The 25,336-nt window shown below is 42.7% G+C and overlaps 1 protein-coding gene across 10 annotated transcripts in view; it reads left to right on the forward strand.

Annotated features, from left to right (window-relative positions):
• arvcfb (ARVCF delta catenin family member b) overlaps positions 1-25,336 on the forward strand; it is a 369,553-nt gene that overhangs the window by 137,968 nt on the left and 206,249 nt on the right. For 9 of the 10 annotated variants that reach the window (XM_086011973.1, XM_086011979.1, XM_086011978.1 and 6 more), the window contains one exon: positions 10,494-10,589. The exons of the other annotated variant lie outside the window; for it this stretch is intronic. The gene's annotated coding sequence lies outside the window, so the exon portion shown is untranslated. The remainder of the gene's footprint in view (positions 1-10,493; positions 10,590-25,336) is intronic. 10 annotated transcript variants of the gene reach the window in all.

The following is a 25,336-nucleotide window of genomic DNA, read 5'->3' on the forward strand; positions in this document are numbered from 1 at the left end:
ATGTGGAACCTTATCAAAAGCCTCGCTAAAGTCCATATACACCAGATCAAAAGCACGACCCTCATCTACTCTCCTTGTTACCACCTCAAAAAATTAAATCAAGTTTGTCAGACACGACCTTCCCTTAACAAATCTGTGCTGACTATCCTTGATTAATCCGTGCCTTTCTAAATGAAGATTTATCCTGTCCTTCAGAATTCTTTCCAATAATTTTCCCACCACCGAGGTTAGGCTGACTGGCCTGTAACTACTCAGTCTATCCTTTTCTCCCTTTTTAAATAAGGTACCACATTAGCAGTCCTCTGACACCACACTTGAAGCCAGAGAGGATTGAAAAATGATGGTCAAGGCCTCTGCTATTTCCTGTTTTGCTTTGCTTAACGACCTGGCATACATTTCATCCGGGCCTGGGGATTCCACTTTTGAAGCTACTAAACCCCTTAATACTTTCTCTCTCGCTGTTTATTTCATCTAAAATTTCACACTCCTCCCCGCTGATAGCAATGTCTGCTTCGCGGCCTTTGTGAAAACCGACGCAAAGTATTCATTAAGAACCCTGCCGACGTCTCCCGCCTCCGCACATGCATTACCCTCATGATCTCTAATAGGCCCTACCCTTTGGTGTTGAATGCTTCTGTCCGACTTGTGTGGAGGACACTTGCTCATGTTCTGGCTTACTGCTCCAAAATGTTAGATCACCTTGCACTAAATGGAAACAGCGTAATGATGCATATAAGGGCTAAAAGTCTTACATTCCGATGACATAATTTGCATAATCTGTTGTGATTTTCGTTGTCAGAATTTTAAATTCTGTACTAGATTGGCTCACACAGCAAATGGATTTCTAAGTCTACTTTGCAACTCATTTCTAAAGGAGTATATACCAATTATTCCTACCCCATTAACACAAAATCCATTCCATTGGGATAGAGCTGTGCATTGGATCATTATTTAAGCTGCAATGTAAGCTTCTACATTGCAAACTGGGGGCAGAAAGGATGGGAGAAGTGAGGGGAAGAGAGGCGCTTGAAGGGGAGAGGGTGAGGAGAAGTGGATTGGAGAAATGAAGGACTATATGCAGAGCTGGTTCTAGGGTTGAGTATGGACTAGGCACTTGTGCATTGGGAGAAAAGGAAAGCTGCCATTTCAGAATGGGGAAGAATGAATGTCTGTCTTATGTTATGCTCATGTCCAGATTTCAGAGAGATTAAAGAAAATATTTGCTTACAATAACCTAAAAACCATTGGGGTATTTTTGAAAGGCACGATGGACCAAATGCACTACATCTTTTGTAATTAAGGTTGAAAAGACAATTTCAATCCAACTTGACATATTGAGCTGTTTTGGATCACTATGCAGTGACCCCTGGTGGAAAGTGTCTGGGCATGGCTGTGGGATTACCAGAGTGGAACAGCTTGCTGTCCTGCTTTTGCATGAAGTATGGTCACTTAAATTAAGTATTCAAGTGCTGTTATGTCTGTGAAACTGTAGTGGGGAGAAAAAGGATAACCTGTTTAAAATTAATTAACTTGAACAACAATTTGCATTACATGGCACCGTTTAATCTATAGAAACATTCCAATGTGCTTCACAGAAACCTAATTTTAAAAAATGGGTGCAGAACCAAGCAGGAGCTAAGTGCCTTGGGATGTTTTACTACATTAAGTTATATAAATGCAAGTTGTTGTATTAGATGGGGGGGACCATAAATGGCCACGAGGTGGGTTTTGAAGGTGAAGGGGTTTATGGAGGGATTTCTAGAGCTTGGGGCTTAGGCAGCTGAAGGGATGGCTGCCACTTGTAGGGCGAACGGAGGGATGCACTAGAGTCTGGGGCTGGAGAATTTGGGGGAAGCATGAGGTAGAGTTGAAAGGTTAAAAAGGTGGGGGAGAGGATATAAGGGGATTTAAACAGGAGGACACATTTGAAGTGTTGGGCGACTGGGGGCCAATTCAGATCAGTCAGTCAGAATTTATGGTGTGCGTGACTAGAAGTGGGATCCGATGCAGACAGCATTGGTAAGCTGAAGTTTAACGGCGGGTGGCGAATGGGAGGCTGGCAAGGACAGCTTTGGAACATTGAGTGTGAAGGTGTCAAATGTGGATTGGGTTTCGGGCAGAGGTGAGCATTGTGATTGAGGTGGAAGTCTGTGGGTAGTCTTTGAGATGGAGAGGATATATGCTCGGAAGCTCAGGATAGTCAAATAGGATATTTTGTGTGGTTATAAACAATAACCAACAGTAAATGGACAAAATGAAAATTACTTTTTTAGAAGCAGTACTTCAGTAAGTACTGTCATATTAAGCAGCAGCAGGGGCAATATTCCTGGAAGTATAATTTTTTTCCAGCCTTGTATGGATACATACACTTGACAAATAATTGCAACAAGCCTGGTCTCTGCTAATCCATTCAGCCAACATCTAGGTCTAATGCAGAATTAACCTGGCAACAACTTTCCTGTTGGTTTCCTTCCCCATTTCATCTGAGTAAGATTGACAACTCCTTTGAGCAGGGATCATAGCTGCGCAGCTTCACTCGCCAACAGCATCATACTCGAGTTACAGCAAGTGTATGCCTTCTCGCACTTGTCATATTTAGTCCTTCAAAGTTAGTTTTGAACCCTTGCCCAGGCAGAGTGCACGATTGCAGAAGATTTGAAAATACTTGAGGACTATTAAACTGCGCTTTGTCCACATTTTCAAAACTCTTCTCTCTGAATTTAATTTGAGCAACTGGCATGCGAAGAAGTGCCCGAGTGCTCCCTTCTCTGGTACTGAAGTCTGGCACAAAGACTTCGCCATTGACCTTGGAGCAGTTCTGTCTCGCATGCTGTCAAAGTCTGACAAAAACTGCCACCAAGTTGAAGATTAGGATCAACCTAATCCACCAATTGGATGGGACCAGCAGCGGGGCAGATGCTCACCCCTTGTCGACAGTCACTTTGGCCCTTGTTTTCTCAGTAGATGAATATTGTGCACCAGTATGGGCAGGAAGTGCACAGACAAATCTTACTGACGTTCAACCGAAAGCCGCGAGGAGAACCGTCACCGGTGTGCTGAAACCAACACGGACAGTCTGGCGCCCTGTCTTCCTCACCAGTTCTCTGAAGCGAAGCAACAATCATCATTCGAATACAACTGGGCCCTGGCAAACTCTCATCTGCCTATTAATGAAGATCTCCAGAAGCTCCAGCCTTGGGTCCAGGAACCTGGTTAGTGACCAAGGCGCTCAATCTTGGAACTCTCATGTTGGCAGCATACAATTTTTCTAAGTTCTCTAATTTCCTCTTAACATTAAACTGTTAAACCAATGTAATATCTCTGTAACACTAAGCAGTAGTTTGAACAGTACATAATCCATTGAAGGGCACAGACTTCCTGGAGGAAGGGGCCAAATGTTGGACAAACTCGCTTCTGTTTCAAGTGGGCAAAGAGCTGCACATTCTCTCCATGGACATGTCACAAGCAAGTGAAGCAATCCATTATAATAAGATTTGCAATGAAGACTTTGTGCATCCATTAATTTGTTCGACTTCTTGACTTGAGCCATTTCTGCCCCTTAATGACTCTTGAGCTTAATGAAAATGTTGTTTCACTGCCACTATTTCTGAACGTTTTGCTCTGTTTCTGAATGTTTCACTAAGACAAGGAAACTTGGATCCCTGGTTTGTGTTGAGGTAGCCAATCTTAGCTGGTATCTGAAGAACGCTACTAGAATTGGCTTCAGCACCTTCAGGCTGGCAGAGTGGAAGAAGGGGAACTGGGCAGGGTTTCTGCATCAGTGGTTCTTGGAAAGTGCAGGTGTGTGAATGTTGGGTTAGGCCATGATCAGGCTCAGCTGAGATGTCCCCTTGTGGTCAAATAGCCTGCCAACGCTCAGTCTTGGCTAATGTATGAAGAATTCTTACTCTGATAAGGTGCCAGATGGCTATTGGTGCCAGTAGAACAACCATTCAGCGTGAGTTGCTGCATTCAGGAGAGGAGAAAACAAAAGATTTTTTAAAAAGTCAACCATTTTGTGTCCAATGGTGAAGTACTCTCTGCAGTGTCCTCAAGTTTTTAGGACTAATAGCTTCAATAGAAAAGTAAGCACATGCTACTTGCAGATGAGTAAGCTAATATTGTGGGATTAACCAATTTGTTTCCCCTTTTTACGGAGCATGAATTTCATAGTATGGCAAATAGTTGCAAATAAGGCAGTAGTTTTTGTGCTGTTTAATGTCTCTTTAGGAAATGAGTACTGACCTTGTGATCTATTCTAGTTGAAGGGCAGGTGTTGAATTAAATCATAAACCAAGCTGTTTCTCAGTAAGGTAATGCTATGATATTGGACTTGGCATCATCACATTGTTAATGCAACAGCAATGCTTCAAAATTGTTTGATTTTCAGCCTCAAAGCCCTCGCTGCAGTAGTCACTGTTCGGAAAGATTACTGAAATATAAGAACATATAAATAAGAACTGGAGTATGCCATTTGGCCCTGCGAGCCTGCTCCACCATTCAATAAGATCATGACTGATCTTCTACCTCAACTCCACCTTCCTGCACTATCCCCATATCCCTTTAATTCCCTTTGTTCCCAAAAATTTATCAACCTCTGTCTTGAATATACTCAAAGACTGAGCATCCACAGCTCTCTGGGGTAGAGAATTCCAAAGATTCACCACCCTTTGAGTGAAGAAATTTCTCCTAATCTCGGCCCTAAATAGCTGACCCCTTATTCTGAGACTGTGACCCCGTGTTCTAGATTCCCCAGCCCAGGGAAACATTTTCTCAGCATGAACCCTGTCAATCCCCTTAAGAATTGTATATACAGGAAACTTTGGTTTATCCGGAGGTTGTATGTCCGGAAACCTCGATCTAACGGCAGAAATCCGCAGCCGTTTTGTTAGGTCTTTTTCTTCTAGCATTTTTTTTTAAACAGTCAGTCTCTGGAAAGCCTCTCTGAAACTGTTGCGAAGCTACAGAGACGCTTCCAAGGTACGGGCCGACTGTTTACCAGCTGTTGCTAAGCAACAGTGTTTGTTGTCAGATACGGAGATGAAAACCTCCGTATCCTTAAATATTAGTGTTGGTCTGTCCGGAAGTTTTCATAGGTCGGCATCACGTCGGTGCCGGATATCGCGAAGTTTCCTGTATTTTAATTGGATCACACCTCATTCTTCTAATAATGGGAATATTGGCCTAGTCTACTCAATCTCTTCATAGGGCAATCCCCTCATCCCAGGAATCAGTCTGGTGAACCTTCGTTGCACTCCCACTAAGGCAAGTTTGTCTTTGCTTAAGTAAGGAGACTAGAACTGTACACAGTACTCCAGGTGTGGCCTCACTAATGCCCTGTATAATAGTAGTAAGACTTCTTTACTCTTCTACTCTAATCCCTTTGTAACAAAAGCTAACATAGCATTATCTTTCCTAATTGCTTGCTCTACCTGCATGTTAACTTTCTGTGATTCATGTACAAGGACACCCAGATCCCTCTGCCAACAATTCCCAGTCTCAGCATTCAAAAATAATCTGCTTTTTTGTTTTTCCTGCCGAAGTGGATAACTTCACACTTCCTCACATTGTATTCCATTTGCCATGTCCTTGCCCATTCAGTCAACCTGTCTATACCTCTCTGCAGCCTCTGCATCCTCCTCACAGCTTACTTTCCCACCTAACTTTGTATCATCAGCAAACTTGGATACGTTACACTCAGTCCCTTCATCTAAGTCATTAATATAGATTGTAAATAGCTGAGGCCCCGCACTGATCCTTGCGGTACCCTGCTAGTTACAGCCTGCTAACACGAAAAAGTCCCGTTTATTCCTACTGTTTTCTGTCCATTAACCAATGCTCAATTCATGCTAAACACTGTATACAATACACAATTAACTCTTGGTGATGCTGCTTACCTGTAAGGACAAAATGGTTGCAGTCGCATATTAGATACCTTTTTTTGCTTTTGGGTCGTAAACAGGAGTGTAATTATGATTTTTCTGTTGGATTTTGATGCATCCTTTTTCTCTATTGGAGGTGCATGCCAGTTCTTGAATTTGCCAAAGACAAAAGTAAGGATTGCGATTTAATTTTGAAATCTGTACTATTCAATTAAAAAATACTAAACCTTTAGTGTTTGTTTACAGTTGGCATCAGAAGTGCAGCCTCCAGTGTTTGTTCACCATGATTCTGTGCAGCCTAATTGTGACAGCAGTCGGTGTTGTGTTGTAATACTCAAATTTATTGAGGCAATATTTTACCACCTTGGCAGTAAGAATATTACACTCCTTACTCATAGAACAAAGATACATCTGTAGTACGACTTGCCTGCCACTTCACAAACCTTGATCAAGTAACCTTTTCTCCCTTTTCTAAAACCTGCTTCTCATGTTCTTGCAAATCCACTGGAGCAAAGAAATATTTTACAATATTTACTTAAGATGCACTTACTTTGAGGAGAGAGAGAAGGGAAGAAACAAATGTATTTTTCTAGTATTTGATAGTTTTAATTCCCCTTGCTTCCCATGGTGGATTGCAAGTTCTTGTTGAAACTGCCGGTATGGCATTAACCAGGGATTTTTTTTTTTCCCCCCCACTGCTATACTTCCAGCGACTTGCACCTGTAAGTTGCCGTTTGCTGACATAGCTGAAATATTTGAGGTTAGTATTACAACAAGCCTCAAACATGTCCCCCCCCACCCCTTTTGCCCCAGTCCCACTGCAAACATCTCTCCCTTTTTGTGTGACACAAACTATTTCCAAATACCATTAGCTTCATTTTTGTCACTGTGTAATAATTAAACATAGAAAAGCTATTGAGATATTAATAGTTGATAATTCATGCATGGTACATAGCTCCAGAGCTTGGATGTGCAACAAACAGAAAATCTGTGGTCAAATTGAAAGCATTTCTGTGAAATGTTACAAATCGTGAGTTGGAAAAGTACAGTGTCTTCTAAGAGATCTGTTGAAATGACATTGAAGGTTTTCGCCCTCTGTTATCTGTCCGTAGCCTAGAGTCAATGCATCTTGCAAAGTGGCTGTGGATAAGGTTACTGTTTCTCTTCTGGCTTTGGCATGACTATTCCACCATAGATTAAGAGAACGGAAAGACAATGGTGTCTTTTTTTCCCCCAACTATTTAAAAAAAAAAAATCGCTCTGACCTGTTCAAACCTGGCATGACCGCTTGTACTGAACAAATTAAATGGTAACTGAATTAGCTGCTTACTAAATGTAAGACATTTGACCATCTTCTAGCTGAGTATTGTGCTGATGTATATTGTGACGTGCATAATCGTGCTTCATACCAACAGCTTTACCCTTATCTGGTGTTGAGAAAAGATGGTGAGTTTAATAATCCTTGAAGTCAGCAGCAAAACTTGAGCTTGTATAAATTCAGAAGATTAACCAACGTTTTTCTTTGAAGATTTTAAACTGCATTTCCTTTTAGGGATTGTAGATCTGATTGCAATATATATTTGCATTTTTTAAACTAATCTGGAGTATGAAAATTTTAAGTATGAAAAAAGCTAGAGCTTATTAAGGTAACTAAAGCACAAATTTCCGTTTGATCAGTTGAAAATTCAGCGTATTTGAAGTCTATCTTCATCTTGCAATAGACTGCTTTGGATTAGTATGGCTTTTTACAGTAAACCTGTTACGATCAGTTGAATATTTTAACTTCATTTAGATGTCAGCCTTGGCATTCTCGCCTCCAAGTCAGAAGGTCGTGGGTTCAAGCCCCACGTAAGCATATAACCCAGACTGACCGTCCTGATTTGAAAGACGGCGCCTCTGACATTGCAACACTTCCTCTTGGGTGGGTGTAAGAGATCCCTTGGTGCTATTTGATGAAGAGGAGGGGAATTCACCCAGTGCCTTGACCAATATTTATCCCTCAATCAACATCATTAAAACTGAATGTTTGGTCATTAATTTCTTAGATGTGCGCAATTGACTGCTGTGTTTCCCTACAATACAACAGTACTGCAAAAGTACTTCATTGTTTAAGTGCTTGGGCTGTCTTGAGGTCATGAAAGGCACAATAGAAAAGAAAGCTTAATTAAGATGAATTTTGTTTCAATTTATATTGTGAAGTGATGGACATGGGTTCATGGTTATAGTTGACCATCTTGTGGGTTGATGGCGGGCCATCAGGTGGAGGTCCTGGGGGGGCAGCTAATGCGGTCCAGAAAGAGAAGGGGGAAATGTGGACAGGTAACCTGGCGTGCTTGTGGGCCTTCTAACTGCTGTCATGTTGACTGATCAATTAATCCAGGAATGTTGTATGTTCTGTTAGCGATTCTTCTCTCCACGTGTACGCATGAGTTTTTTTTTAATAAAAAAGGCAAAATGGAAGGAAAGAATGGGGGAAAAATTGTTCAAGCTGAGAAATGGGTCAGACTGCATTAGTTACAGGCTTTGTACTGTGGACTTATGCTCAAGCCAGTTTTGAGGAGCAAAACGTGCTTTCCATGTTGGAGAGAGGCAACTTTGGTCCCTTGGCCTTAATTTGAACCCATTTTCTTGTTTTGTTTGGAAGTGATAATGTCCAGTAGTCTCCACTCGCGTGACTGTTAGTCAAATTTGGGCTAAAGTTGTTTACCAGAATTGGACAAAGCCAACTATTTCCTCCTCCCATGTACGTCATTTAACAATCTGTTCTTGTGCCTTAGCCTTTGGTCAGAGATGTTTAAATACCACACTCAATCATTGATAATTGAGTCTCCATTGCTTATTCAATCAACTCTCTCCAGCTTTTTTTTTTTGGATGTCCTCAAAATGAAAAGTAGAAGACTAGAAAAGGCCATTTGATTCATTAAAACTCAAGTCTTGTCAAAAATCTCTGAAAATCCTCGCATATATCAAACTGTGTTTCACCCATCCACCAGGTCAGGAATATCTCCAAAGGTGACCTCCCTTTCCTAAATACATGAGTATCTTTGTTTTATATGTACTTTTCTTAATATTTACCCCTTGGAGCTCTCAATCACTTGTGTTTTCTGAAGGCTTAGATTAAATTCAACAATCTACAGTTTCCAGGTGTGAGACCGGGGGACAAAAATGGAACAGGAAAATGTCTCTTGGTCACACAATCTAGGGGGGAAAAAAAAAAGCAAATGCTGAGAAATCTGAAACGAAAGCAGAACATGCTGAAAACCCACAAGCCAATTGATCTCACTTCAAAACAAACGCACTGACAAGTTGATCTGAAACATTAACCAATCTTTTCTGCCTTTTCGGGTACTGATATGGTGTATTTGCAGCATTTTCTACCTCTGTTTCAGGTGGCACAGACACTCCGGTCCTGCCACAGGTTATTTACAGGTTTTGTGAATTCTCCTCTGGTGATTGGGATGTAAGTGCCACGTTTTGTTTAACCCCTTATCTCCCACAGATCATTGTGCAAGATTTCACTGGATGCATCTATACTTAAACGCCTGTTATTTGTCTATGCTTCTCTCTGCTTCTCTTTCAAAGATTGAGTCATACTGGAACTCCGTTCAATGGGCACAGCAGCCCATTGTTATCTCAGTCAAATGCCATTCTTCGTGCATGAGTGTAGACAGTTAATGTCGGCAGGCTATTTGTCGGTTGGAACGAAGAGAGTCCTAGCCTAGAGTGATCTCTATTCAATAGATATGCACAGATACGCACATTCAGCTGAAATGGCTGGATAGCATCACGTTTGAGAACCTCAGCCTTTTTTTAAAATCGTCAACTCCCTTTCCAATCTGGATGATATAGAAAACCAGTTTGTAACTGGGTTTCGGCAGCTGTTGCTGGTCTATTGCTGGCCACTCTTAAGTACTGTACTGGTGGCAGCATGACTTGCAACACCCCTGCTAATGTAATATGGTATGATGTCATCATGCATACCCTACTGCCCTTATGTCATGATGTAACTCATTTTATTGCACTAGATGTTTCCTTCTCTGACGACATCTGTTAATGTTGGAGCTCCATTACATTGCACTTGCGCAGTGGCAAATTTGTCATGTGTGCCATTGTCCAGAATGCAGTTAGCTCACAGCTCAGCATGAGCAGTGTTCATCTTTGCTCTCAAGATTCAGCTTTTCATGAAAGAACCACCCAAAAATTTTATTTAAGCAGAGACTGTTCTCATTTGCGGTTTTCGCAACCTTTTTCATACTCTTAAGATCTGCTTCGTCTGCAGTGGCGCACTTGCATAGAATAGGTTGAGTTGGGCAACAGTATTTGCTTTTAATTGAACTTCCAAATATTGCACTGTAAAGGAATTGGACAAATATAGATGTGTGTATGTATCGATTTAAATACAGCATCTAAATGGGCTTCATTTTATAATGGCATGCCAAAAGACACTGCAAACCTGCACTTAAAAGCAGAATTTGTGGGATGGGGAACAAGTGACAAAATTACCCCAATGTTCAACTACCGTTTAAACATGAAATCAGTTCTGCTTTTGAGTTGGTTTTTCAGTAATGTTAAGATAGCAAGATCTGATGGTTGTTTCTTGTGTTTTTCCAGGGCAACAGGTTGGCTGAAAGACTGTCTTAACCAGTCGTGGATCGAATGTTCAGTGTTTGACAAAAGTGTTTTCCCCTCCAGAACAACACGCATCAGGTAGGTGTCAATATTTTCTCTACAACATCAGGGCTAATAACCCTTTGGGTACTCCATTTCTTCAAAATCCTGCAGGACATTATTTTTTCCACTTGATATTTATTGCTTAACTGAATTCCACAATTTTTAAATGGGGAAGGGGCTGAGGAAAATGAACTGCATGTGAGGAATACTTCATAACTTCAGGAAAAAAATTAATGATTTCTTCATGCAAATATTCTGGTGTTTCAATTCAGCAGTCTGACGTCAGAAGGGAATGTATTGCCTTTGTGTGTTTGTTTCTTTTACACAGGACTCCATTAATCATGTCAGTTTAAAAAAAAAATAAAAAAAAATGGGCATGTTTTTAAAACAACTGTTGTATTTTATAATTTTGCAGTTTACTTCGAATACTTCCGTGAAAACTGAATTTTAGGTGCTGAATTTGGTAAATTGTTCACATTACTTGCAATCCCTACACTAGTACTTTTCAAGCTGTGCTAACTGTTCTGCAGTTTGTTGAACCGCTTGAAGCTGGGATTCATTTAATGTCAATCTATTGTTGGCTGCTCAGGATGCTGAAAGCGCGCACAATGATTTCTAATGAGAAAGCCGACATTGGTAAATTAAAAGTAAATTGTGCTTTTCCAGGGGCGATATTTAGTAGTGTTCGGGAATGGGGGGATAAAATAGTTTCAGGCAGTGTCGACATCAAGCATGCTCAGCTTAGTAACAGTCCATGTCGGTGCAGAGTAAAGCTGCTTCTTCTCTGTCCCAGCAATGTGCATTAGCCCCAATTTCAGAAGAGCACCCCCTTCTGCACTATTGTGGCATTTTTTCTATTTTCTTCATCAGCCATTCTGGGATCAGTGAGTGACCATGCAAATTCAGGACACTCTTCCACTGTAGGCCCTTGCCCATGAGAGCTGGATTGAATCTACTCATCCTCATTTCACACAAGATTCTTAATCAACAGAGAGGAAATTCAAGTCCCACCAGCAGTGTCCAACTCTCTCCACCACCTAGTTACCAACAAACGATTAATTTTTGCAGTTTTTCAAGCAGACAAGTCAATAAGTGTTTCTTGTAACTTGTTTATGGGAGGAAGGGGAATGAAAAGGAGCACCTTCTCAAGCTGAGGTTTTCATCTCGGGAATTTGTCCACTTGTCCAATTCTGGCATCTATTGTCAGCATCCAGCATCTTCAGGTTGCATTCAACAGAAGATGAATAAAGCTCCTTCAACTCTCACCTCAGACGAACTCTCACTGCTCCAATGGGATAATTTCTCATCATCCATTCTTATGACATATCAGCCAAATTATGGGCAACTTTGATCTGTGAATCCATTAAAGGAGCAGGAAAGTGTAGCTCATTCTTTTGTCGTCTATCTGGGGTAAATTGCAACCCAGGCCTGCAGAAGTGCAAAGGTAATATGTGTCGCACAGCAGCTTGGCTGATGGACAACCCAAAGAAATGAATGTTCCAGTGTTTGGTGAGAGGTGCAAGGTTTTTAAGTTCAATGAGGCATGTAGATTGGCACAAATATAACCATCTGAAACCAAATAAAAAGCACCTATCACAGCTTGCCTTGTGAATGTAGTTGAGGACATTTTATTCTGTGGGAAACTTGGTATTTTGAAGGCTGTCCTGGATTCCACCTCATCCACAGCTTACCATATGGGGAACTGTGATCCCATGCCATATCAGACAGTCGAGCAGCAATGTGCTACATCAGTGTATCAGTCAAACATTTTAAAAGTAAAATCATTTCAGCAACCAAGCTGAACAGGAAAAATGAAGCAATTGATTGCTTGCTTATTTTATTCATCACTCACTGGTGGCCAGAATTTTGTTATGTGGAGGTTGTGATTTGATAATTACTAATATAGGAAAATGAAACACTAAATTTTGCAGTATTCCGAGTAGCTTTTTGCTAATTCTGTTGCCTACTTTGTTTACCCTGAAAATATAAAGAATTCTAAGATTAAACTATACGGTATATGTACTATATTTTAAAAAAGCCACTAGGTATAATGTTATTTAAAAGAGCATTACTTCATAAATAGAACACAGCACAATGATTTTGGTGAGTTTTAAAGCCAGTCTTAGGCAGTGTACTATTCTTCTGTATGGCAGCTGCTGTTTGTAGCAGAGTTTGAATAATTTTAGCACAGCTCTTCACCTTAAATCAGCAGCTCTGCCATTTAGAGAACATGTGTGGACCTGACACCAGTGTTGAGGTTTGGTATGAGTGACTGTGTCCCTTTTCAATTAGTGTTGGATGGGAAAACAGAAGAGGTTGATGAGTTACAAGTGCCCTATGTTGTACATAAAGGGGTTTTAAATTGCTGAAGGTTTTCAGTCTGTCGCATTAAGAGCCTGGTGAATCAGTCGTTCTATGCACTACATTTATAGAAACATAGAAGGTAGGAGCAGGAGCAGGCCATTCGACCCCTCGAGCCTGTTCCGCCATTTAATAAGATCATGGCTGATCCAAATTCAGTACCCTGTCCCTGCCTTCTCCCCATATCCCTTGATCCCTTTAGCCTTAAGATATCTAACTCCTTCTTGACTATATTTAATGAATTGGCCTCAACTGCCTTTTGTGGTAGAGAATTCCACAGGTTCACCACACTCTGGGTGAAGAAATTCCTCCTCATCTCGGTCCTAAATGGCTTACCCCTTATCGTTAGACTGTGACCCCTGGTTCTGGACTCCCCAACCATCGGGAACATCCTTCCTACATCTAGTCTGTCTAGTCCTGTTAGAATTTTATAAGTTTCAATAAGATCCCCTCTCATTCTTCTAAACTCTAGTGAAATATAAGCCTAATCGACCCAATCTCTCCTCATATGTCATTCCTGCCATCCCAGGTATCAGTCTGGTGAATCTTCGCTGCACTCCCTCCATGGCAAGAACATCCTTCCTCAGATAAGGCGACCAAAACTGCACACAATACTCACGATGTGGTCTCACCAAGGCCCTGTACAACTGCAGCAAGACATCCTTGTTCCTGTAGTCGAATCCTCTCGCTATGAAGGCCAACATACCATTTGCCTTCTTAACCACCTGCTGCACCTGCATGCTTACCTTCAGCGACTGGTGCACAAGGACACCCAGGTCTCGTTGCACTTCCCCCTTCTCCCAATCTATTGCCGTTCAGATAATCTGTCTTCCTGTTTTTGCCACCAAAGTGGATAACCACGCATTTATCCACATTGGGCAGATACAGTATAATCACCCAACATGTCCAAATCATACTGGAGTTTCTCTGCATCCTACTAACGGCACACACGCCCACCCAGCTTTGTGTCATCTGCAAACTTGGAGATATTACATCTGGTTCCCTTGTCCAGATCATTAATCTATATTGTGAATAGCTGGGGTCCTCACATCGATCCCTGCGGTACCCCACTCGTTACTGCCTGCCACTCAGAAAAAGACCTGTTCACCAACACTTTTTGCTTCCTGTCTGCCAACCAGTTCTCTATCCAAGTCAATACCTTGCCCCCAATCCCATGTGCCTTAATTTTGCACGCTAATCTCTTATGCAGGACCTTATCGAAAGCCTTCTGAAAGTCCAAATACACCACATCCACTGGTTCTCCCTTATCTATTCTACCAGTTACATCCTCAAAAAATTCCAGTAGATTAGTCAAGCACTATTTACCGTTTGTAAATCCATGTTGACTGTCCGATCCTGTCACTGTTTTCCAAGTGCTCTGCTATTACATCTTTTATAATGGACTCTAGCATTTTCCCCACTACTGATGTCAGGCTATAATTCCCTGTTTTCTCTGTACCACCTTTTTTAAACAGTGGGGTTACATTAGCCACCCTCCAATTCATGGGAACTATTCCAGAGTCTATCGAATTTTGGAAGATGACCAGCAATGCATCCACTATTTCTAGGGCCACTTTCTTAAGTGCCCTAGGATGTAGATTATCAGGCCCTGGGGATTTCTCGGCCTTCAATCCCATCAATTTCCCTCATGCATTCCCCTACAAATACTGATTTCATTCAATTCCTCCCTCTCATTAGACCCATGTTCCCCTACATCTCTGGGAGGTTATTTGTGTCCTCCTTTGTGAAGACAGAACCAAAGTATGTATTTAATTGGTCTGCCATTTCTTTGTTCCCCATTATAAATTCCCCTGTAATAACAGAAAATGCTGAAGGGGTGTTTGGGGCCCTGGACAGTGGGAAGGGGGGAGGTATAGGGGCAGGTGTTACATCTCCTCCGCTTGCACGGAAAGGTGAAACAGCGATTTACTTGTACTTCTCGCAATCTAGTATACTGTATTTGCTGCTCACGATGCGGTCTCCTCTACATTGGGGAGACCAAACGCAGATTGGGTGACCGCTTTGCGGAACACCTCCGTTCAGTCCGTAAGGGTGACCCCGAGCTTCCGGTCGCCTGTCATTTTAATTCACCGCTCCATTCCCACTCTGACCTCACCGTCCTTGGCCTCTTGTATTGTTCCACGGAAGCTCAACGTAAACTCGAGGAACAGCACCTCATCTTCCGATTAGGCAGTCTGCAGCCTTCTGGACTCAATATCGAGTTCAACAATTTCAGATCATAAGCTCGGCCCCCATTTCATTTTCTCTTGTAATTGTTCCACTCTTTCCTCCCCCCACCCCTTTCCTTTTGTTTCTCTCTCACACCTGGCAGCTATCTTTTGCCCTGCCAGTACACTTTACACCTAATCCCAGCCTATTACCATCTCGTCTAGCTTCTAATCTCTTTTACTACTTTTGTTTCTTTTATTTTGTCTGATCGCAGCCCTGCCTCCGATCTAGTTTCTTTCCAGTTTTGAAGGGTCCAACCCGAAACGTCAACTCAAATTTCTCTCCACGGATGTTGCCTGACCTGCTGAGTTTTTCCAGCATTTTCTGTTATTTCGGATTTCCAACATCTGCAGTATTTTGCTATCATAAATTACCCTGGTTCTGACTGCAAGGGACCTACGCTTGACTTCAATTTTTTTCTCTTCACATATCTATAGAAGCTTTTACAGGCAGTTTTTATGTTCCCTGCAAGCTTACACTCATTCTATTTTCCCCCTCTTAATTAATCCCTTTGTCCTCCTTTGAATCCTAAACTGCTCCCATTCCTCAGTTTTGCTGCTTTTTCTAGCCAATTTATATGTCCTCCTTTGATCTTATGCTATCCCTAATTTTCCTCGTTAGCCACGGTTGAGTCACCTATTATTTTTATGCCAAACGGGTCTTTAAATGTTTGCCATTGCCTATCCACCGTCAACCCTTTACGTAACGCTCCCCAATCCATCCTAGCCAACTCGCACCTCATACCATCGTAGTTTCCTTTATTTAAATTCAGGACCCTAGTCTGAGTCAACGACTTCACTCTCCATCTTATCATTGTGACCCAAGGGGCCTCGCACAACAACATTGCTAATTATTCCTTTCTCGTTGCATAATACCCAGTCTAAGATGGCCAGATCTCTAGTTGGTTCCTCGACATATTGGTCCAGGAAACCATCCCATATACACTCCAGGAATTCCTCCTCCACAGTATTGTTACTAATTTGGTTAGCCCAATCTAATATGTAGATTAAAGTCACCCATGATAACTGTTGTGCCCTTATTGCATGCATCTCTAATTTCCCTTTTAATGCCATACCCAACCTCCGCATTACTGTTTGGGGGTCTGTATACAACTCCCACTAACGTTTTCTGCCCCTTGGTATTTCTCAGCTCTACCCATACAGATTCCACATCATCAGAGCAAACATCCTTCCTTACTATTGTTATTCTCTTTAACCAGCAATGCTACCCCATCTCCTTTTCCTTTTTGCCTGTCCTTCCTGAATATTGAATACCCCTGGATGTTGAATTCCCAGCCTTGGTCACCCTGGAGCCATGTCTCCGTAATTCCAATTGTATCATATCCGTTTACATCGATTTGCGCAGCTAATTCATCCACCTTATTACGAATGCTCCTCGCATTAAGACACAAAGCCTTCATGCTTGGCTTTTTTAACACTCTTAGAATTATTATTTACTGTAGCCCTGTTTGATTTACACCCTTGATTTCTCTGCCTTCCCCTTTTTACTTTTCTCCTTCCTGTCTTTTGTTTCTATCCTTGTTTCCCTTTCCTCTGTCTCCCTGCACAGGTTCCCAACCCCCTGCCATTTTAGTTTAAACCCTCCACAGCACGAGCAAACACTCCCCCTCGGACATCGGTCTCGGTCCCGGTCCCGGTCCCGCCCCCGCCCAGGTGCAAACCATCCAGTTTGTACTGGTCTCGCCTCCCCCCAGAACTGGTTCCAATGTCCCAGGAATTTGAATCCCTCCCCCTTGCACCATTCCTCTAGCCATGTATTAATCTGAAATATCCTTCTATTTCTACGCTGACAAGCACGTGGCACTGGTAGCAATCCTGAGATTACAACCTTTTTGAGGTCCTATTTTTCATTTACCTCCTAACTCCCTATATTCAGCTTTTAGGACCTCATCCCATTTTTTACCTATATCGTTGGTACCTATAAGCACCACGACAACTGGTTGTTCAACCTCCCCCTCCAGAATGGCCTGCAGCTGTCCCGAGACATCCTTGACCCTTGCACCAGGGAGGCTACACACCATCCTAGAGTCTCGTTTGCGGCTGCAAAAATGCCTATCTACTCCCCTTACAATTGAATCCCCTATCACTATAGCTCTCGCAGTCTTTTTTTTCTCCTGTCCTGTGCAGCAGAACCACCCATGGTGCCAGGAAGTTGGCGGCTGCTGCTGCCTTCCCTCGATAAGCCATCTTCCTCAACAATATCCAAAGTGGTACATCTGTTTGAGAGGGGGATGGCCACAGGGGACCCCTGCACTACCTGCCTGTGCCTCTGCCTGGTGGTCACCCATTTCCCTTCCTGCCTGTGCAGCCTTTACCTGCGATGTGACCAACTCCCTAAACATGCTATCCACGATGTCCTCAGCATTGCGAATGATCCAGTATGCATCCATTCGCAGCTCCAGCGCCGCAATGCGATCTGTCAGCAGCTGGATACACTTCCCGCACACATGGCCGTCAGGGATACACGAAGTGTCCCTGATTTCACACAGTGCCGGAGGAGCATGCCACGGGGCCGAGCTGTCCTGCCTTACCCTTTAATTAGAAACATAGAAGATAGGAGCAGGAGTCGGCCATTCAATGCAATCATGGCTGATCATCCAAATTCAGTACCCTGTCCCTGCTTTCTCCCTATACCCCTTGATCCCTTTAGCCTTAAGAAATATATCCAACTCCTTCTTGAATATATTTAATGAATTGGCCTCTACTGCCTTCTGTGGTAGAGAATACCACAGGTTCACCACTCTCTGGGTGAAGAAATTCCCAATTTCTGTCCTAAATGGCCTAGCCCTTATCCATAGACTGTGACCCCTGGTTCTGGACTCCCCCACCATCGGGAACATCCTTCCTGCATCTAGTCCTGTCAGAATTTTATAAGTTTCAATGAGATCCCCTCTCGTTCTTCTAAACTCCAGCGAGTACAAGCCCAGTTGACACACTGTCTCCTCGTACGCCATTCCTGCCATCCCAGGTATCAGCCTAGTGAATCTTCGCTGAACTCCTTCCATGGCAAGAACATCCTTCCTCAGATAAGGCGACCAAAACTGCACAAAATTAATTTAAACCAAATCAATACCACTATTACACTACAATTAAATGTTATACTCAACGGCACTTGGTTACTCGCATTCCCCGATACACAACGGAGATCTTAGAAAGTATAACGACAAAAATTAAGACTGTCTAAATTTTATAAACTATTAATCTTAACTGCCCGTGTCACTTTTTGAATCGTGACGTGGCTCCGGAACGCTGCCGCTGGTCTGAGATTGGTAAGCCTCTTATTTAAAAAAAAAAAAAAAAAAGCCTGCAAAAGTGAGTTCCGGTACTCACTGTACCGCTGCTCTCTGCTCTGCCTGACACTGGCCTCTGTTTTTATTAAAAAAAAGCCTGCGAAACTTTTAGTGGAGCTCGAATAGATGATTCTTAATATAATGTTTTTGCAATGTCAGTTGAAAAGCTGTAAGCATTAAATGTAACTGTGCCATCAATATGAAGGCCAGTGACACCTGAACACATGCAACTTGATGTGCGCTCTATGAGCAGCTGTGTATGTAGATTAGGAATGTAACAGTTAGAGGCATCAGAGTCAATATATGTGACACTGCTTTGTAGTGGTGCATGTCTTTACAAGCCTGTGGTCGTTCAACACAGTTTATATTTCAGTAAAAAAAAATGAAGGTTGATTGAAGGAGAATGCAATCATAAGATTTTATTTTTTGCACTGTGAAGTTTTTCCCCACTTGTACTTTGCAATTCAATTTGCAATATTTCAGTTTGATTTGAACAGATTAAAAAAAAATCCTCTTTCCACCAGTTTTCTGCCCTTCCCCCATCATGTCTAATAATTTCTTGCTGGAATATGATTTCATGGGTGCACCCTGGTGTAGCTCCTGCAGATGACCATTCTTGAGTTTTGGCAGGCTGGCCAACCACCAGGGGCATCACAGCGGAGTTCATTTGTGCTGTTTCCACATGTACATGTGCTTGACACACTTTTTCGGGACTAGTTGCTGGGTGCCAAGCAGGAGTGGGCACCTGGGGTTTTCTTTCCGGAGACTGATGGTGCTTAAGACCAATTGTATTACACTGGTGCTGCTCCTCCGGTCATCAGTTAACTTGGCATCAGTCTGGGTCTTTCCTAGTCTGTGGTTCAGTTCCAGGCTTTATACTGGTAAACCCATTGAGCTATCCAGGGAGCCTCATTTGAGTAGATTTTGAAGGAATAAAAATTACATTCTAGTGTTGCAAGTACTCTCTTGGGCTATAGATACTTAACACAGTAGAAAGGCTATTAGCTTCATTTGGGCAGCTGGGGAAAATGGATGACCGTGTAGCCGCCTTCTATCCTGCTTCATTATTTTCCACTTGTCTGAAAGGGTGTTAAAGCAGATTAAAAGATTGTACATAGAATTTTCCAACCACTACTCTCCCCCTCTCTCTCTCCCTCTTTCCCCCCCCCCCCCCCTCTCAGTATTCACATCAGCATTGGTAATCCTTATGCCTTCAGTTTTAAGGGGAGATTCAATTGTGACAGAGGCTGTTGCTTTTTGTCAAGAAATGTGAATCCCATTTGGTGTGTAACCTCTCAGATGTTGCCTCTTAGAAAAATCTAGCAACGAAGAACAGCAAAAACCCAAGAGCAGTAACAAGTTTTTGCACATGCACATCAGCAGTGCAAGGACAGTTGAGGGAGGGAATGGCAGATGTACTAAATTAGTACTTTGTTAGCCTTCAGAGAAGGTAAATATTGGGGTTGAACCACGAGTGGTCGGTGTAAAGCTGTGAGTGGAGGTGTCACGTTTATGGGATTTCAGACTTTGATGCTGGAAAGAATTCTGCTGTTGAGCTGAACCTGGGCTTAAATTTACATCTGCTATCTGGTGCATTTAAGGGGAGAATTTCTCGCCATTTTTGGTGTAGTCTGAGCGCATAACTGGGGTGAGTAACGTTTTGTGGCCGGAAAATGGGGAGAAGCCATTTCTTGTGTTCTGCCACAAAATCGACACCCCTAGAATTCCTGAGTGCTTTTTGTCCCTTCCTGCGATCCTTTTGCTGGATCCTGTGACCTCATTTGAATGACATTATTGTGAGGGCCAATGGCACTCTGCAGCTACTTTTTGCTACTTTTACACTTGCAAAGCGTTCTGGCAACTTATATTGAGAATTACACGGTAGAGCAGTTGCCAACATTAGTTGAGACTGGCATAATTGAAGAGTTGCTGAGCCCACAGAATGTGGAGAGATTTACTCGATGTTTGGTAGCTGGGAACCACTTTCCTGTAATTTGTTTTGACATTTAGTCTATATAGACATTTACTTGCTTCTGTCGGTGAGACCACTGGGACATTGTCCCCCTCTCATCTCTGCAGCAATATGGCATCCGTATGGGCATGCCCTTGTATGCTGTCATCGTGGAGGAGAAGAAGCAGCACAAGATGGAACAAAGAGTCAGGCCAGCATTTACTGAAAGGAGAATCACCGCACATTTTATCACTGAAGTCTTCTCTTATGTGTAATGCATTCTCTAACTTTGACATTAGAGCCGTTCACCCTTCTCCCCCGCTACCAAATAAAGGAATATTTGCTCAATCAGGTACCAATCCTAAAACAGATGACACGTTTGCCTCCTTGGCCCCTACATGACCATGCTCGGACCGCACCGTCCTTGGCCTCTTTTATTGTTCCGCGGAAGCTCAAGGTAAACTCGAGGAACAGCACCTCCTCTTCCAATTAGGCACTTTGCAGCCTTCCGGACTCAATATTGAGTTCAACAATTTCAGATCATAACCTCCTGCCCCTGTTACATTTTTTCTTTTAATTTTTCCACTCCTTCCCCCCCCCCCCCCCCCCCTTCCTTTTGTTTCTCTCTCACACCTGGCAGCTATCTCTTGCACTGCCAGTACACTTCACACCTAATCTCAGCCTATTACCATCTCGTCTAGCTTCGTATACCTTTTATTGTCTCTTCTACCTCTTTTTTTTGTTTCTTTTACCTCTTTTGTCTGATCGCAGCCCTGCCTTCGATCTACTTTTCTTTCCAGTTTTGAAGGGTTCAACCTGAAACATCAACTCAAATTTCTCTCCACGGATGTTGCCTGACCACCTGAGTTTTTCCAGCATTTTCTGTTATTTCCAATAATCATCACCCGTTTAAGTCTGCACCAAATAAGTACACTTTGCTGTGTGACTCAACCCCAAGAGTGACACAGTGCATATTCTATATTATAATCGAGTCCAAAGTGACCAAAAAACCTACTCTTCCCTAGCACCATGATTCCTCTGCGTGGCTGCACCTGCCATTCTTTGACCTATACTAGTGGTTCAGGAATATTTAAGGCTATGGAGTGTGTGTTACACAGGATGGCTTGTGGAGCAAACTGGCTATAACCTTGCATGATTCTGGGACTTCAAGCATCGACTGACAGCAATCATACAGGCCTGCTTTGCTCACAAACTCACCAAGATAGAATAAGATCCCGTACTGAACTGAAACCGAACTCCTCCTGTTTGTCCAACATGCTGGCCCTTGGCGACATAATCCGAAAACAGTCAGGTTCCACATGTATCCTGGCGACACCCAGCTCTACTTCACCACCACCTCTCTCGACACATCTATTTCCTCTGATTTGTCACGCTGCTTGTTCGACATCAAGTGTTGGATGAGCAGAAGTTTCCTCAAGCTAAATATTGCTAAGTCATTGTCTTCGACCCCCGCCACAAACTCTCTTCCCTCAGCACCCACTCCATGCTTCTCCTTGAGGTTGAGCCAGACCGTTCGCAATCATGGCGTCCTATTTGACACTGAGCTGAGCTTCTGACTACACACCCGCTTGATCACCAAGAGCGCATACTTCCATCACCCGTCTTTGCCCCTGCCTCAGCTCATCTGCTGCTGAAACCTCATCCATGCTTTTATTACCTCTAGACTCGACTATGCCAGTGCTTTACTGACAGCCCTGCACCTTGCATCCTCCCTAAACTGGAGCTCAGCAAAACTCTACCCATATCCTAACTTCCATCAAGTCCTGTTCACCCATCACCCCGTTCTCACTGACCTACATTGGTTCCTGGACTGACAATGCCTCGATTTAAAAATTCTCATTCTTGGTTTAAATCTCTCCATTGCTTTGCCCCTCCCTATCTCTGTAACCTCCTCCAGTCCTGCAACATGCAGAGATCTCTGCACTCCTCTAATTCTGGCTTCTTGCACATTTCTGATTCTAATCACTCCACCATTGGTACCCGTGCCTTCAGCTGCCAAGGCCCTAAGCTCTGAATTTCCCTCTCTAAACCTCTCTGCTTCTCTACCTCATTTCCCTCCTTTTAAGACATTCTTTAAAAGCTAGCTCTTTAACCTGTCCTACTATCTCCTTATATGGCTCGGTGTCAAATTTTGTTTGCTAACACTCCTATGAAGCGCCTTGGGATGTTTTACTGCAATAAAGGCACTGTAGAAATGCAAGCTATTGTTGCAACATTAGAGTATGCATAACTGTAACCTAATGTCAGGCTGTGCATAATTGTTACAAAGTACTGGAGCAGTGCTGTCATATGCAGCTGTTCAATTATGTGACTGCATTCTGATTGCTCACAGGTGAAAGAGGATTCCAGAAAGCATTATTTTAATCAATAATTGCAGACTGAAATCTCCAAACCTTTCCCTTTGGATCTTAGCTATTGGTGTAATGATCGAGATACCTGTCAATTTAGAATTTGTGATCTTGTGAATAGACAATTAAAACTCCCCCGATGCTATGTTTTTTCAATGATTCCGAAACAAAATTAACGAAGCTAGTTTCGATTAGATGCAGAATTTTCTTATCTAGGAGGTTCCACAACATAAAATTAAGATTGTAAAATTAACCCCATGTAGTTTTTATTCTTCTGGGCAGTGCCTGGGTCCTTAAGTCATTAAGTATGATAGCAAAATATTGTGGATGCTGGAAATCCGAAATAACAACAGAAAATGCTGGAAAAACTCAGCAGGCCAAGCAATATCCGTGGAGAGAGAAAGAGTCAATTTTTCGGGTCAAACCCCTTCTACAGAACTGAGAAAAGGCAGGAAATGAAACAAAAGGCAATTTGGGGGCTGGGAAATGGGGGAGGGGATGAAATAAGAGATATTAAGATATTCAAGGTGAGACGAGATAGTAATAGGATAGGTAAAGAAACAGACTGGCTCTAAGTGAAGTGTGAAATGCGCTGGCACAGTAAGAGCTGCCATGTGGGAGAGAGAAAAACAAGGACAAGTCACAAACCAAAAGTGTGGATAAAAAATATAATAGGGGCCGAGGTTATGATCTGAAGTTGTTGAACTCGATATCGAGTCCGGAAGGCGCTGAAGTGTCTAATTGGGAGATGAGGTGCTGTTCCTCGAGTTTACGAGTATACGTATATTTGCTCAGCAGAGCCCATTTTGTGTGCATTTAATATCAAAGCCGCCAAGTTCATCTTTACGTCCTGGGCTTTAACTTAGATGAAAAACTGGCATTTAGAGCCATTATTCATACATTAGGAATCCAGTGTTCCTGTCCTTGCAATGCTCTCTCATCTGAAATGGAAGTTCAGAGTTGGGCTGAATTGTAGGGGTCGGGTGGGGGGGGGCAAGGGAAGGGGAAGTAAATGTCTTTGCAATTTTAGAAAATAAGGCACAGAAAACGTAATCGATTTTGGGTAGAAATCAAGTAACGTGAGTTTAAAAATGAGTGGTGCTGGAAGGACAAAGTGGCGGTTAGACTTTTTTGGGCGGTAACTTTTTGTTCATGCCTTTTAGTTCCATAATACTGTTCCTGAAATTTGAGTAGCTTCATAACTGCAATGTTTTTTTTTAAGGAGTCAGTACTTTGGAGATGGCAATTTCCTGAACCTGCCCGCAGTTCAGACAGCTGATTTATAGAGCTATTGCTGTGTCGTATTCTATGGAGACAAACATAGCTGTTTCTGGTTTCACATTTCTTACCTGCACAGAAGTTGCAGTAAATTGGAACCTACTGAATTCTGCTTTCAGTGAGAACTTTAATCACCTTTGTCCATTTGTTTCAAGATTGCTATTGCCTAATTTTACTGACCGGAGGAAATTTGAAAGTTCATAACTGATACTGAAAGTTTTGTTTGGAACTGAATCAAATATCAGCACTTGTAAATATCTACAGCATCAATTTATACTGGCCTCTACTCCGAGGAGAGTTCAACCACATTGACTTTGCGTGGCCAACTCACTTGGAGCCAATTTATACTACAAGCGAGCTTTTGAAAGTACTTCTGTTAATTTATGGCTTTACATTTCCTCTGGTGAAACATCCCTGTTTAATGTGGGATCGCTTTGTCAGCAGGAGGCTAAAGTGGTTGACTGAGCGTAGCCATTGCTTCAAGTTCACCACCACCACCCCTTTTATATTGTGGTTCACAAAGGGGTGGATCAGATAACTGCAAGTTGCACTTCAGAGGCGAACAGATAACCAGGTATGAAGCAGTGATGGGAGAAGGATTTGGGGTGATTAGTGAAGACCAGATTGAAGAGGTAGATTTGAAGGAGGGAGCGGGGTAGTAAGGCTGTAAGGTTTACGTAGTGTATTTTGGCGCTGGGACTCAGCTGGATGAAGGCTTTGCCGTTGAGGCCCAAGTGCTGCAACACCAGAAAGAAAGATGCTGCAGAGGCAGAGAGGGCCGATTCATTTATGAATTCTTGCATGAAGACGGGGTTTTTTAAATTGATGTGTTGGCTCGTGGGTAGTCAGGGAAGTGCCCAAAAGGATTTGGATGACAAATCTTTGGACATAAAAACATAGAAGATAGGAGCAGGAGTAGGCCATTCGAGCCTGCTCCGCCATTCAATGAGATCATGGCTGATCATCCAAATTCAGTACCCGGTCCCTGCCTTCTCCCCATATCCCTTGATCCCTTTAGCCTTAAGAAATATATCCAACTCCTTCTTGAATATATTTAATGAACTGGCCTCCACCGCCCTCTGTGGCAGAGAATTCCACAGGTTCACCACTCTCTGGGTGAAGAAATTCCTCCTCAACTCAGTCCTAAATGGCTTACCCCTTATCCTTAGACTGTGACCCCTGGTTCTGGACTCCCCGGCCATCAGAAACATCCTTCCTGCATCTCGTCTGTCCAGGCTTGACAGAATTTTATAGGTTTCGATGAGATCCCCTCTCAATCTTCTAA

Source organism: Somniosus microcephalus, chromosome 19 (assembly GCF_052327205.1).
Source record: "Somniosus microcephalus isolate GS21.2 chromosome 19, FLI_Smic_1.0, whole genome shotgun sequence".
NCBI classification, from domain to species: domain Eukaryota; kingdom Metazoa; phylum Chordata; class Chondrichthyes; order Squaliformes; family Somniosidae; genus Somniosus; species Somniosus microcephalus.